This window comes from Chenopodium album, chromosome 23 (genome assembly GCF_948465745.1).
Source record: "Chenopodium album chromosome 23, dcCheAlbu1.1, whole genome shotgun sequence".
NCBI classification, from domain to species: Eukaryota; Viridiplantae; Streptophyta; class Magnoliopsida; order Caryophyllales; family Amaranthaceae; genus Chenopodium; species Chenopodium album.
The window spans coordinates 37,498,438-37,504,400 of NC_137856.1; the positions used below are offsets into that span (position 1 = coordinate 37,498,438).

The 5,963-nt window shown below is 43.7% G+C and overlaps 1 long non-coding RNA gene across 1 annotated transcript; it reads left to right on the plus strand.

Annotated features, from left to right (window-relative positions):
- The first annotated feature begins 496 nt into the window (after positions 1–496).
- Positions 497–1,128, plus strand: LOC145606609 (uncharacterized). The gene is made up of 2 exons (XR_014105394.1): positions 497–594; positions 914–1,128. It is a non-coding gene; the product is annotated as an uncharacterized LOC145606609 (long non-coding RNA).
- Positions 1,129–5,963: the final 4,835 nt, after the last annotated feature.

The following is a 5,963-nucleotide window of genomic DNA, read 5'->3' on the forward strand; positions in this document are numbered from 1 at the left end:
TTGAATCTTTTGCTTTACTGGTCGTCGTGGGACGATCAGGTCTGTACTTTTGGATCACCTTTGCTTTGTCTTTACTGGCTGTCGTGGGACAGTCAGTCTTTTAAATTTCTGCAAAACAAACTTTAGACTTGTGTGCTGAAAATACTTCGTGTTTTATTGCTTTGTGCATTTCTTGCTAGGGCTGGCAAAAACTGACCCGACCCGAAAACCCGACACGAAAATAACGGGTTAGGGTTGAGGTTTTCAACCCGAAAACTTAAATGGGTCGACACGAACCCGACCTGAAAATTAAATGGGTTAGGTTAAGGTTGAATATTTCAACCCGAATATGACCCATTTAACCCGAAAAAAAAAAAAAAAAAAACCTTAAAGAATTCAGCCCAAGCCCAAAACCAGCCTCCTATTAAAAGCAAAAACCCTAAAATCATCACAATCTTTCAGCCGTTTCAAACTTTCAACCCTTTCTCTAATTCTCTCTTCTAAATCAATTTTTCATTTATCTTTCTTCATTTCAAGAATTCAAACAATCAAATCTCCTTTGTTAATTGTGAGTCACTCTCTTCTACTCGTTCTTCTTCTTCATCAATTTACAAGGTAATTTTGTTTCATCATTATTTTACATGTATTTAATTGTTTCTAAAAAATACGGGTTGTTCATCAGTGCATGCTATTATTCGATTGTTAATGTTAATTTCTGACTTTCTGTTGTCCATGTTTTTATACGATTGTTGTTGTTAAATTTTGTTTTTAATTTCTGTATTTTGTGTTATTATATGGTTTATTTATGCTGATTTGAGTGATTTTTATTATTAATTTTCTCTTGTTGTTCATATAATTTCTGATCTATTGTCTTTTGTTGTTGTTCATGTCAATTTATTTTCATGCTGATGTTGTTTGTATTTTTAAATGGCAGCAAATTACAGCAACTAAAATCATCTATCTTTCGAAGAGTCAGATTTTAGAGATTTGGAGAGGAGATTGATTCCACATTCCCATAAAGGAGGACAAAACAAAGAGATGGAAGATTGTTCTTAAAATTCATTTTGGCATTTAAAATCCGATTTGTAATTCATTAATTTAACTTGTTTGTAATCTATAAGTTATTTTGTTTGGTATTAAATTTTAATATCTACGGAGTACTTGTCTGAAATATCATGTTAAAATGTTAAAATGAACATTATCGGGTTGGCCGGGTTGACCCAACCCGAATTTAACAACCTGATTAATACCCAAAAAAAAAGTTTCAGGTCAAATCAGGTCATTTTCGGGTTGACCTGAACCCGAAAATATCAGGTCAGGTCAAGTATTTCAACCCGAAAACTTAAATGGATCAGGTCCGGGTTGGGGGGTAGCTGACCCGAAATTAGCTGACCCGAACACAAACCGACCCGACCTGATCCGTTTGCTAGCCCTATTTCTTGCGTTGTGCATTTCTTGCGTTCGTTTGATCTTTGGATACAAGCTTACATCACTTTTTGCAAAAAGAAACAAGTAAAAAATGCTAAGTACAGTGTTTCGATAAAATGGCCGTTTTTGAAAAATAAAGTAAAAAAAATTGTGCTCTTGAAGTGCACTTTACACTCTAATAGAAAAAATGAAAATTTCTCACTAAGTCGTCGAATAGTCTTAAGCGCTTGTATATATGGGAGATATGTGCCCCCAATATCTGATGTCGCACGTTAGTTGGCCAAACTTGACGTCGTTAGTAAGATATTTTGCTGCCATGGCTGTCTTGGGTCGTGACTGACTTCCTGTCGTGCCTCGTCCAAGCTTCTAGGTTTTGACTGACCTTTCTATCGTGTCTTGTCCCAGAACTGGCGTCTTGATGCCCTTGCGTTGTTTCTGCAAAACATGCGTTAGGACTGGCCGTTGGTGTTTTTGCCAACGGCCCTCCGATGCCTAAGTCAGAAAACTTAATCCAAAATTTGAAAATAAAATTGAACTTAAGACTTAAGATCGGGCATTTGAGTACCTTATCCTTTACCTAAAAGTGGTAAAGTTTGAGATGTGTCGCGTTCCAGCTTCGAGGAACGACCTTACCTTCCTTAGTCATGAGCCTGTATGCTCCTTTGCCTGCGACGTCGAGGATTTGGTATGGTCCTTCCCACGTCGGGCCTAACTTTCCGTCTGTTGGGTCTTTGGTGTTTTGGAAGACTTTCCTAAGCACCCAATCTCCGATTCTGAACACTTTAGCTTTTACGTTCTTGTTGAAGCTTCGTGCGACGATTTGCTGTTGCGTTGCCATCCTTAGGTAGGCTGCCTCTCTTAGTTCCTCTGATGTGTCGAGATTGGATGACATCTCGATGTTGTTTTGATCACCTGTCATAAGACCATATCTTGTAATTGGGATCCGTACCTCAGATGGCAAGACTGCCTCACATCCATAGACGAGCGAGAATGGTGTCTGTCCTGTGGACGTCCTTGGAGTCGTTCTATTTGCCTAGAGAACCGACGGGAGTTCTTCAGCCCATTTCCCTTTGGCTTCTTTGAGTCTCTTCTTGAGCGATTGGATAATCGTCTTGTTGCTTAATTCAGCTTGGCCATTGGCTTGTGGGTATCTGGGCGTGGATGTGCATAGCTTGATGTTCCATTTGTCGCAGAATCGTCTGGTCTTGTCACTTATGAACTGTGACCCGTTGTCACAGACGATTTCTGAGGGGATGCCAAACCTGCAGATGATGTTATTCCATATAAATGAAATGACTTCTTTGTCACGTACCCGAGTGAACGAGTCTGCCTCGATCCACTTTGAGAAATAGTCTGTTAGGGCGAGCATGAAGACTTTTTGTCCTGGGGCGACGGGCAACTTTCCTACTATGTCCATTCCCCATTTCATGAAGGGCCAGGGACATAGTGTGGGGTGAAGCATCTCTGGTGGCTTGTGTGTTAGTCCTGCGAATCTTTGGCAGCTGTCGCACTTTGCTACGTATGTTTCAGCGTCTTTCTTCAGGGTCGGCCAGAAGTAGCCTACTCGCAGGATTTTGTTTGCTAGGCTGCGACCTCCGGAATGGTTGCCGCATTCTCCGTCGTGCTGTTCCTGTAAGACGTCCTGTTGCTCGTCGCCGACGAGACATCTTTTCCAAAGACCTGTGGATGATATTTTGAACAGTACATCATGCTTAATTGCATATCTAGAAGCTTTATACCTGACTTTTCTTGCTTCCAGTGGGTCATTTGGAAGGACGTCGTCCTTCAGGTATTGGATTATCGGGGTCGTCCAATTCCCATTTGCATCTATCGCCATGATGTCTGGTATTTGAGAGGTGTCGATTGACGGCTTCTGAAGGTGGACCAGTGGAATGGTGCTGAAGGGCAACTTTCTGAGTGCGGAACCCAGGTTGGCTAGGGCGTCAGCTTGAGTGTTTTTGTCTCTTGGGACTTGCTTGATTATGAACGGGTTGAACTGCTTGGCTTTTCTCTTGGCGGCCTCTAGGTAAGCCATCATTTTTGAATCTTTGGCCGCAAATTCTCCGTTCAATTGGCTGACGATTAGTAGCGAGTCGCTGTAGACATTTAGGCCTATTGCTTTTAGATCCAGTGCGATGGTCATGCCTGCAATTAGTGCTTCGTACTCTGCTTCGTTGTTCGTTGCCTTGAAGTCACAGTTGATGGATTGTATGATCATGTCCCCTTGTGGTGATTTTAGCACGACACCCAGCCCGGCACCTCGTTGGTTTGACGAGCCATCACAAAACGTCGCCCAGATTGCCTCCTTTTGAGCACTGTTGATTTCTTCAAGTTCTTGAGCCGCTAGGGGCTCCAATTCCGGGATGAAATCTGCCACAAAATCTGCAAGAGCCTGGGACTTTATGGCCGTCCTTGGCTGGTACTTGATGTCGTACCCACTTAGAGCGACACTCCATTTGCCCAACCTGTCTGTTAAATTCGGGCTGCGTAATACAGACTTAAGAGGGAAATTAGTGCGCACCACCACTGGGTGGGTTTTAAAATAATGTCGCAATTTCTTAACAGCAGTAGTTAAAGCAAGCACTAATTTTTCGAGGGCGGAATACCTGGTCTCTGGGTCGAGCAGAGACTTAATGACGTAGTACACAGGCAGTTGTTGATTGTCGTCTTCTCTCGCCAGTATTGCGCTGACTGACTTCGTGCTGACGGCTAAATACAATTGTAGAGTCTCATGCTATTTTGGTTTGGACAACAGAGGTGGTGATGCCATGTATCGCTTGAGATCTTGCAGTGCTTCTTCGTGTTTTTCTGTCCATAAGAATTCCTTGTTTTTCCTTAAAACGTCGTAGAAAGGGCAACATTTGTCGGATGATTTGCTTATGAACCGATTGAGTGCCGCGACGCGTCCTGTCAGTTTTTGCACTTCTTTGACGTCCCTAGGGGATTGGATGTTGATAATGGCCTTGATCTGGTCGGGGCTTGCCTCAATCCCTCTTTGGGTCACGATGTACCCTAAGAATTTTCCTGCAGACACTCCAAAAGAACACTTAGTGGGGTTAAGTTTCATACCATATTGTCTTAGGACGTCGAAGGACTGCTTTAGGTGACTGATGTGATCTTCTGCTTTTTTGGATTTGACCAGCATATCGTCGATATATACTTCCATTGTGTCCCCTAATTGCTCTTTGAACATCTTGTTGACAAGTCTTTGGTATGTGGCTCCTGCGTTCTTAAGTCCAAATGGCATGACTTTGTAGTAGTAGATCCCTTTGTCTGTCATGAAGGCCGTCTTCTCTTGGTCGTCTGGGTGCATCAGAATATGGTTATATCCTGAATACGCGTCCATGAATGTGAGTAGCTCATGACCTGCAGTTGCGTCAACCATCGCGTTGATGTGCGGAAGAGGGAATGGATCTTTGGGGCAGGCTTTGTTTAAGTCAGTGAAGTCTATGCAGACTCTCCACTTCCCGTTCTTTTTGCTTACTACCACGACGTTTGCTAACCAGTTGGGGTACTTGACTTCTCTTATCTTCCCTGTTTCGATTAGCTTCTGGACTTCGTCGTTGATCACTTGGTTTCGCTCTGGCGCAAACTTGCGTCGCTTCTGCTTGATCGGCTTATGATTGGGGTCGACATTTAGCTTGTGAGTAATCACGTCGGGGCTGATGCCTGTCATGTCTTCATGCGACCAAGCAAAGCAATCTTTGTTAGCTTTAAGGAATTCAATCAGTTCAGACCTTATACCTGGGTCGAGTGATGCTCCGATCCGGACAGTCTGTTCTGGTTTGCTTGGGTCCAACGCCACTTCATCGATTGATTGCTCGTCAGGCTCTTCTGACGCTGGTCCTTGCTGTAATTGCTATACCGTCATTTTGGAGGGCTTCAATGTGGAACTGTAGCATCTCTTGGCTTCCTGCCTTTCGCCCTTAATTACTTGCACTCCCCATTTCATTGGAAATTTGATTACTTGGTGGAATGTTGACGGGACAGCTTTCATCCTATGAATCCAAGGGCGACCGATAATGGCATTGTAGGCCGACGGGCAGTCGACGACATTGAAATTCGTTGAGAGGTTGACGCCCCCAGCAAAGGTTGGCAACATGATTTCTCCGCTCGTGCTGAGAGCTTCTCCGCTGAAACCTACAAGGACTGTTGACTTTCTGATGACGTCTCTGTCGTCGATCCCCATGTCTTCCAAGGTGCTTTTAAATAGAACATTGGCTGAACTTCCTCCGTCGACCAATAATCTCTTTAGCAGACAATTACCGATGGTTAAGGATATCACTAGGGAGTCATGTTATTCTTCTCGGTAGTCGCCCAAATCACAGTCGTCGAAGGCTAGGACCATTGCTTCTAGTGCTTTGTCTTGGCTCGACTGGGCGTCCATGGGGACGGCTTCCTCGGGATTACCTGTTCTTGCTATTTTCTTTGCTGCAGAATAGGTTAGTCCACAAATATCAGATCCACCAGTAATAACATGGACTACCTTAGTGACCGTTGGTCCTTTTGGAGGTTGCTGAGGTTCTTGTTGCTGCTGCTACTGCGGCGCTGTTGTT